This window comes from Pomacea canaliculata, linkage group LG3 (genome assembly GCF_003073045.1).
Source record: "Pomacea canaliculata isolate SZHN2017 linkage group LG3, ASM307304v1, whole genome shotgun sequence".
Lineage (NCBI taxonomy): Eukaryota > Metazoa > Mollusca > Gastropoda > Architaenioglossa > Ampullariidae > Pomacea > Pomacea canaliculata.
Window position 1 is genome coordinate 35,786,830 of NC_037592.1, and position 9,531 is coordinate 35,796,360.

At 46.2% G+C, this 9,531-nt stretch overlaps 1 protein-coding gene across 1 annotated transcript in view; it reads left to right on the top strand.

Moving 5' to 3' along the window:
- Nucleotides 1–8,147: 8,147 nt before the first annotated feature.
- LOC112560132 (proline-rich protein 36-like) overlaps nt 8,148–9,531 on the top strand; it is a 67,083-nt gene continuing 65,699 nt past the window's right edge. The window contains exon 1 of the mRNA XM_025231722.1: nt 8,148–8,520. The gene's annotated coding sequence lies outside the window, so the exon portion shown is untranslated. The remainder of the gene's footprint in view (nt 8,521–9,531) is intronic.

Consider the following 9,531-nt stretch of genomic DNA (forward strand, 5'->3'; position numbering starts at 1 on the left):
TTTCTTGGAGACGACTGATACATTCCTAATGATGCGAGCTCCAGCATCGTCTGCTCGCTTGCTGTACAGTTTATGTTGCTTTATTCCTCCTCCCTCTCTTGTCTCCTCCACCCTGCCTAGCATACGGGGTGTTTGTGAATGCTAAGGGACTGCATCTAAGAATGAGTGGGTATCGAACTACCCGGGTGACGAATGTCGGGAAACTGTACTCACGATCTGTTGGTGTCACAGACAAGGCTTCCTGTCATCGTCTGGCGATCGTACAATCAGACCTCCGGCGTTGCCATGGAACTGGATACCTGCGTGGGCGTTACGCCGCTTTCGTGACGTCAGCAGCTACGACAGCGACAAAACAGTCGTCGCTGCAGCACAAAAGACAAGCATCAACAATAAGAACAGCAGAAGAGGAAACACATAACTCACTTTCATTCTTCCTCTTTTCCCTCATTCCTTCTTGTTTCCTTTCCTTAACTACTCCTTCCAAAATAGCGCACCCGAAAATTATCTTTGCTATCCTTAAGAATATTTCGTTCTTTTCATTCCTTTCTGCCGAGGGGGGTCCGGTGGATCAGCGGTTAGCGCCTGTCACTAATACAGGGAGGTTTGGATGTCCTGGGTTCAGATCTCGTCTCGGACACGCTGTCCTTTCTCTGTGGCATTTGTTTACAGTGCTGGCTGCTTACTGGGAATGTGTTCATGAAGACATTTAGACTCTCAAAAGAAGGAACTGCTACGAATGTATATGTAAAGGAAAGTATAGTTTATGTGTGGGAGGAATTCTTTGTTTTGCTTGAACTTTTTCCTGTGTAATTTGGACGGAACCCTTTTGGCCTCACTCCCCCTTGAAGTGGGCCTCTCGCCTTCTCTCTCTCTGTTCTCTCTGGCACGCTTTGGCTGTCTGTGCCTCACCGTTGTTGCCATGGCTACGCCTGACGCCGGCTGGCGTGATTGTAAACTGTCGGGTTGTGGGTCAACATGCTGCGGAATGTGATGTTGGTACACAGCAGCCCTCGTCCTCGAGACTTTGCTGAGTCACCTCACAGCCTGCACCACGTGATGGACGTGTTGCTCTGTGTGTGTGAGTGTGAGTGTTTGTGTGTTTGAGTGTGTGTGAGTGTGTTTGTGAGAGTGTTTCTATATATTTGTGAGCGAGAGTGTGTTTATGCTTGTGCATGACAAAGTAAGTGTGAGAGAGAGTGAAAAAAAAAAAACAGACAAGCATCCCCACAGTCCATGTGTATATGAATGTTATTACCCTTGATTTTCAAGTCCTCAGCAATAAATTTTTCAATAATTTTAAACTAAGCGCCATTTTAATTTTATACTAGTAATACTTGTAAGGAGCGTTTGAATGGAACACATAAACAAACAGACTAGAAATGGGTAAAAACGATGGGATGGTTTGTAGCTTGCAATTTTATTATTTATTTATTTATTGAGGTTTTTGTGGCATTGCAGTTGTAAATGGAGTTTTCCCCCTCAGGAGATGTGCTCCGGATCCAGTCCAGTCCCAGTAAAAAGCAGGCAGTGGGTTAAATGATTGCGACTCCACTGTTTCGCTCATTTTCCATTTTGTCTGGCTTTGTCTGAAAACCATTTCATGATTGTTGTTTGTCGTGCTTTGTCCCTCGTAAACAAGTGAGTTATTTGTCAGTTTGAATTTAGTTTGCAGCTGTTGTGTTCTTCTGACTGTCAAAAATATCATAAAGTGAAGTAAAGAATAACATTATTTTGACCAAAAGATAATTAATCTAATTAGTAAAGCTTAGATACTTTGCTAAGCTTTCTGAAAGTCTAATCCTCGGTAATTAATGAAGCCATTACCATGTCTCCTGAATCGCTCTTCCAAACTGTTCACCGATACAAAAAAAAAAGTTTGAGACTCGTCCTCATGGCCGCCACTAATTTGCATCCGTTCGTGTCTTCTTGAAAATTATCAGATCGCTGGTTGCCACTTAGACAGGTAAGATCGATACCGTCCCTTTGTCGGCATACTTGACCTCGCTGCTGCTAAGGTCAGGGCAGAGAGCAGTCCAGCTTCCGGCCTGTCCACCTGCGCATCCGCTTCGGCCAGCCGGACATGACGTCACGAGGACGCCCATTCCCGAGGCCAGAGACTGAACCTTCTAATTGTCTTCTAATAATTGATTAAACAATGGCTTCAGTTAAATTGCTTACATCTGATTTAAGCTGTTGTTCGTTTGTTTTTGTTTTGTTTGTTTGTTTATTTTGTTTGAGTTGGTTGGGTGCGTCTTTGTCCCGGGATGCTTGATGCTCATTTCCTACAGACTGAACTCGCCAGAAAAAAAGCTGTTTGTGGAACCGCTGATGGGAACATCTTGCTTTCCATTTCCCCCTTACATCCGAGATTCCTGACAGGCCTCCACCTGTTTACCTGTTTACCTGTGTACAGGTCTTTACAAGCCAGGTGAGGATGTTGGCACTCAAGGTATGGCTGTGTGACCACGGACCGTGTGCGGCTCTCAACACTCACTGCCGGTGTCGATGGAGTTGCCAAGGGACCGGCTTGCAACTGTAGGCGGCTGAGACAGGATAATGTTGCCGGAAAGTTGTAGTACACGCTGGTGGTGCTGCTATTACGTAATTTGTCTAATTAGCTGGTGTCGTGTTACTGCGACTGGTCGGCGACGGCCTCCACCGCGTGCACACCGGCCGCCACACAGGTGCCCTGGCTTCAAACAAAACAGAATCACCGCTTCTTGTTGTTGTTGGTGGTGGGTGGCGGTGGTGGTCGTGGGAGAAACTGCAGTTTTTCTGAGCTTGGCTCCATCACTGGGACAAGATTTGTTATATCTACCCTGCAGACCTCTAAACCCGAACACGAACACTAATCATGGATGACTTTTAAGAGGACAGAAAGGAAGTGAAATGAATAATGCTTTCACATAGAAAAAAAAAAAAACCAAATGGGAAATCAACATTCCAGCGGCAATATACACCACGCCGCTGCACACATGCGGCATGCATGCGTCACACACCGTACACGTCTGCACACTTGGTAGCCATCGGGTGGAAAACAAAGGTAAAGATTAATTAAGCTACTCACCCAACGGCTCGTGACACGCGTTGTTCTATTCAAACAAACGAAAATACGCAACCCTCTTCTAGACACCCGCCAGTTCCAGCGACAATACACACAGCCACGTGTACTCTGCCCCGCCGTGTCCACATATACCTGTGTGGGCTTCGAGAGAACCTTTCCCTACCCACAGGGACCAGCGTCCGCGAGATAATACACGTTACATATACCTGAACTCGGTTCTCCCCATCCTACCGTTAAACTGGCCATACGGACACATGTATAACACAGATAACTTATGTTGAGTACCAGTCGTTTGATGCCTTGTGTAGTTTTAGAAATGTTACTTATGCACTTTGATCGTAGAGCAATAATACCAGTCTCTCTGTCTCTAAAGAAAACTACCAATAATGCTTCGCTAGCTTTTCACAAAGTGTAAGGTTCTGTCTGATTGGCAAGACTCACTGGGGTATTGCTATGCAACTAGTTCATAATTTTAGCTCGCATTATTCGATGTACCGATGTACTGTCCTGCTGCTTTCTCCGCTCAGCTTCAACACAGTGCAATTAGCATTTGTCCCGATCTGATGTCAGAGGTGCTAGAGCCTCCACTTGCCTCAGGGCCCGCTTTTGTGACGGTGATGACCGTCTCCTCTCTACGTTCCCCTACCTTTCTTTGTTCTTTGCTGTGACTCAAATATTGGGGGGCAATATTCCTCATTGCCCCCGCTGCCCCTTTCTACGCCACTGGCTTTAAAAATGGACAATTTGAAATGCAGATGACTGTGCGTGGGTTAGGACAGGGCGACAGACAAAATGTGAAGCTCTGCTCTCTTCGTTGACTTGGGATCACGTGACATCAGAGTTTTCGAGTTAGGGTGTGTGTTTTGTATGTTAATATGCATGCACGTTTATTTGTTTGTTTGTCTGTCTGTTTGTTTGACTGTGCATTAATGTGTGCATAAACAATTTTGACTGCATGTATAAGCTAGATTAAATCCTAGTATTACAGTATACATCGACAATATCAAAGGAGTCCAGTGCAGTGAGAGGCTAACATGTCTCACATCAAAGACCAAACTATAACGGCGCCTCCAACAGAAATTTGAACAAATTGAAAAGCAAACTGAACAGAAACTAAATCTACAACAAATTTACATCTTGAACTCTTGTTTCGTCTGCTTTTTAAATAAGTCTGTGAGACCTTACCCTCCCTCTCCCCATTAGTTGCACCTGCTTTAAAGGTATCCGGTCCGGGAGGGGAGTCGTTGATCCCTGTCTGGCTGGGGCTGCGGCAGGTCGGCACAAACACTACCTGGGCTTGCAGGCTATATTGTCATGGACATATCTACCATCTCATTACCCGCGCCTGGATATGCTAGTTAAATCTCAGAGAGACAGCTTAATTTATCCACTGCAGATGTATCACCTCATTAGCAACACCTGCAACAGTTCATCTGTGACAACCAGACCTTCTAAATAACTTGACTCAAACAAGAAATCTCACTCGTCTTCCCCCAGCCAAAAAAAAAAAACCAACATTTTTTTTCCCTTGCAAAGGATTCCGGATTTCTGGATGGGCATGATGGCGTGTACGCCTGGTTAGAAATGAGATTATCATTTAGAGTTCTTTGAAGCCGAAACTTCCTGGAATGCTTATTCTCCTTCATGTGGCGACAGGCACTTCCCGTCCTGCAAAGTGTGGTAATAAGCACTGTTTGCATTATTGATTGAGGTAGGTGGGTTATTTACAGGTCCTGTAGCTACCCGACTCCACCACCGCCAGTTGCCTGCCCTTCCTGAATCCTGAAACCACGCGCGCAATTTATTCTGCGCATGCGTCTGACATGCACTTAGGGTGGGATGGCGGCGAGGGGCAAGGGGAACGCGGAAACAAGCAGGAAGGTATTTATCTCGTCTACCCTCTACCTGGCTGTAGATGCTTTTCTAAAGAGTGAGCGCGGTTCACCAAACGCCCAGGACGTGACGTCACACAACTGTAAACTCAGTCACGTGCCTTATAAACGGATACAATCATGGATGTGTATAGGTGGATTGCTGTCTGTCTGCCGAGACCAACTCTTAGCCTCTCGCGAAGTTCTCCGCTATCAGTCTCGGCGAGCCTAAACAAAGAATGGACTAAACCGGAAGCTTTGTAGTAGCATGCCTCGTTTTAGAAAAAAAATTCGTCTGCCAGCAGTCCAGTCATACAAGTTTGTGGATATAATCGTCTGTCAGTTGCAAACTCTGTAAAGCGATACAATCATTCACTCACACCCTCGGTAGGTCTTCACAATAATTCAAGTCACCTGTCGTGACCTACAATATTGTTTAGTGCACATCCTGATCCTCCATTGAAATCACTCCATTACATCGTCAAAGCAACCATCACTGGGATTTACATACTGAACATCTCACACAATCGCTCTCGCAGATAAAACCTCGGCAGAAAGTAATTGACGGCGATCGGAAAACGTTTGGCGAGAATGGTTTTGCAGGTCTTTGCGGATTGGTTGCCAGTGAAATATACTCAATCAGCGTCACGGGTCACAACCTCTCGCCATGATAGGTCACCTCCTCCAGCAGTCACCAAACAAACGTGAGTCTGTTTATGTTCAACGGAGTATGATTCACTTTCCATCGACGAGAGAAAGTTGTTTGGAAATGAAAATAACGAGGTTCACCGTTTCCAAGCCAGTCGACCAATCACAACATCGCATTCCAGAGAGAAAGTTCAGAAGCCCAGCAATGCTCACAGGGCTGTGAGAATGAAAGGGTTAAGGAATGAACGAAGGAGAAAAAGAGGTTAATCACTAGGAACCTCGTGGTTCATTAACCCTTGTCCTACTTATTTTTTTCTTCTTTTTCAAATTATTGCAGCTGTGGGTTTTTCCCCGACCACAGTCATTGTCAGACCATCGGGTCTGTCGGTAGGAGGCGCACCTGGTTTTCAATCACTAACACGTGCTTCTTACTTCGCGCGTGCAAGTGTGTATGGGAAGGGTAGAGGGTGGAAGGGTAGGTCAGGGGAGCCAGAGCTCTGGTGACAGCACGCAACCGTTAAAAAATGACAGCAAGATGGCAGCTCCAAACTGATATAATTTGAGTGCACTCAGCTGGAAGACAGCTGAGCAACGGAGAGAAATTTTAAAGTCTTGATCCTATTTTTTTTTTTATCCTTATCTTCACTTTTTGTTTGTCCTTCGATCTTCTTTTTTTTTTGTGTGTTGTTGTTGTTGTTGTTGTTCTTCTTCTTCTTCATCGTCTGCTACTTTCGCGTCTTTCGAGAAGGAGATCGGGATACACACTCACAAATTATGTCCCACAGTTCTCTGTACCCAGGGTGCGGTTTACACATCTGTCGTCGTTTTGCTCGATCGCCAACACACAATATCAACTAGCGACCTTTGGCCTTAGATTGCTAAGGTTTTTTAAAAATCAGTATTTAACTAAAGGACCGCGTGCAGCGTCTATTGAGTGGTCTCCCCTTGCCGAAATCCGATCTTTAAATGAAGGATTTAAACACTCGGCGACTTTGCAAATCCCGATGTTTGTCGGGATCGATGGCTGCGTGCTAATGATATTTAAAAGTCAAAAAGTCACTGTGCTCGTGAGGTCGATAGCTGCGTGCTGATGGTATTCACAGGTCAAGGTGAGTTCATGCCTACCTGTGCTGGTCTTTCATTAGTTTGTTTCGGTGCTAGTCACGTGGCAAAATATAGGTTGGATGGTTGGTTGGTTGGTGGGTGGGTAGGTTGGATGGTTGGTGGGTTGGATGGTTGGTTAGGTACCAAGTACACGACTTCACACTATAAGAAGAGACAGGGGTAGAGGGGTGGAAAAACTTTTAGCACCCTGCGAATAGGTGTCACATTCTGAGAGTGCTCCGAGCTGAGATGTGAATCCAGGACATTTTATGTTTCCCCTACAGTTTCAACAAGCAAATGTATTTTACCAACCATAGTGCTTAAACATGACGAAAGTGTAGATAACTGCCATTGAACACTTACAGGCTTATTCTAACTGTTTCTGTTTTGTTGATTATTTTCTAAAAATGACTGGTTTTTCCCAAGATTTCAGCAATTATCTCTGTTCGCAAAGAAAACAGATGAAAATCGAAGTTCTCTTTAAACCTCCCAGGCTTTCAACAGCACAAAAGTAGGTTCTCTCAATTGGATGAATTCAAATTTCTCTCATTAGCTGCGGGTTTGGGAGACGCCAGAAGTCAGACTATAAATTGAACTCTGGTTCCGTCGAAATAAATAAACTAAATAACACCCTAAATATAGCAATAAATCAGGTTTTATGCAATAACAACAACAGCATCGTGCTGGTGTAAGATGTCAGAACCTTCCAGTCCATCTTCATGACAGAATTCTTACTTCGCAAGATGTCGATACCTACCAGACGGTTCTGCCCAGAAGACATCTACAAGGCGCTACGGCTGGCTGAGCACTCGATGGAGACTGTGACGCCGCTGCGTTGAAGACGAGTTCGCAGACGACAGTTGCGATGACGTAGGACGCCGATGTCCATGAGATTCAACGAACCTGATGAGCGACGTTGCTACCCTACTCACCCTCCCCCTCATCCCGCTAACCTCCTAACGCTTCCCATCCGTACATCCAGCACTGACCATGGAGGTCAGAGGTCAGCATGCTCGAGTGACGCGAGGGCACGCGCTTGCGCACGCGCGTTGCCGGCTGTAAAGTTCTGCTCCGCGGCGCGGCAGTCGGGTTGTCTCCCCTGCCTGTACCGCTCTCCTGTGTTCTCCCGGCCCGCCCGCGACTGGTGCCAGGCAGTTGCACTGTCGCCGGTGTAGCTGTGCTGCTGTCGGTGTTGTCGCTCTGTTGTCACCATTGTTGTTGCCTTCCTGCCGGGCTCCTCGTCTTCCTTTCGTCACAAACTGGTGGCGACATCTGGTGTCTTACCCGTTGGGCCGTTACTTACCGCCTCCACCCTTGAAAAAAAAGAAGAAAAAAAAAAGGAAAGAAAACTGTGTCCGTATTTTTTTTTTTTCCTTTCGTCGAGCATGGCTTCTTTCGCCAGGTGTGTCTCGACTGACGATCCGACAAGAGAGTTTCGTGTGTTCTCTCGGAGCCGGGCCAAAACAATAGTTTCTGAGTTGTGTACCCGCATAGACCAGGTGTTTCCACCCGGATAACGTGTGCAACCGTGGAAGGAAGGAGATAAAAGAAAACTCATCGCCGACCAAGACGAAAAATCGTCCTCGTGCGGATGTGCAAACGCGTGCATTTGAGTGTCTGTGTGTACGTGTGTGTGAGTGTGTAGCAGTCCAGGTGAGAAAACTCGCGCCGGGGCAACACCTGAGGCACAGACACACCTGGAGGGATCGTTAACCTCCTCGGAGCAAGCGCCTTACTTCCAGACGGGACGGAGGATGTGAGAGAAGTACAGGTGCGAGGACAAGTTTACTTCAGTTCCGTCTGCCGCCGCTCACCTGCGTGTTGCCACCACAGGTAAGATTTCATTTCCGCTTTTCCCTTCGCTCAGCAGTTGCAACAGTGAGCCACTCACACGCGCTGTTGAAACTACTCGGACATCTTGTGTTTCCTCCTTGTCTCTCCTCAGTCCTCCATCTCACTTGTCTTCATTCTGCACGCGCGTCTCCTCGTCGGTTGACGATCATTTCTCTGAATATGCTGCAGTCCTTATTCTCCACGATTTGCTGTTTGTTACATTCAGAAAAAATTTCGATTCAGTTGTGAATGAAAGTGTTCATTGTGTCTAACGGGTAGTAAATGAACGTGTTCATAGTGTCTAGGGAACAGTAGGGTGGATCCCAGCCTTCAGCTTCATGATAAACTAGGTCTTCATACTCATTTCTGTTGGGTGGGCAGAAGGTGGGTGAGATGGAGGGAGGGGAGAAGTTTTCCAGACCCGAGTGGGCCTCAAACAACCAGTTGACTCACTCGAGGGCACGAACACCAGGTCAACCTTCGTTTACATTCCTGTTCATTCCTGTAAATCACTTGTTCTGTCAAGTGCTGTAAATCCATTTTCCGTTCAGTGCTAAACATCTGTGTTCTGCTCCATGTTGTGTGTGTCCGGTTTATTGGTGCTGTCAACCTGTTTAGTGTTGTACACTCCGTGTTTTGTCTATAGTGGGGCAATGTTTGTTCCGCTCGGTGCTGCGAGTGTATTTTCTGTTTAGTGTCTGTGAACCTTTATTCTGTTCAGTCCTGTGAACTGTCGTGTTCAGAGCTTTTTACTTCTCACACGTGTGACTTCAGTTGTTCAGGTGTGAGCACCAAGTAGGGTATCAACTCGGGTACATACTTCATTCAGCTCATCTGAGAGCAAATGTCTGTTGTCCTCCTTACAAACTGTTAGAACATCCGGCAGAGAGCTAAGTCAGACTTCTTTGCAGAGGTAGTCAGCACAGCTTCAATGCGAAAAGATATTTTTGTGGGACTGCTGATGTATCTGATCTCATTCTGCTTGAAAACCTGTCTTCATGCGAAGAAATA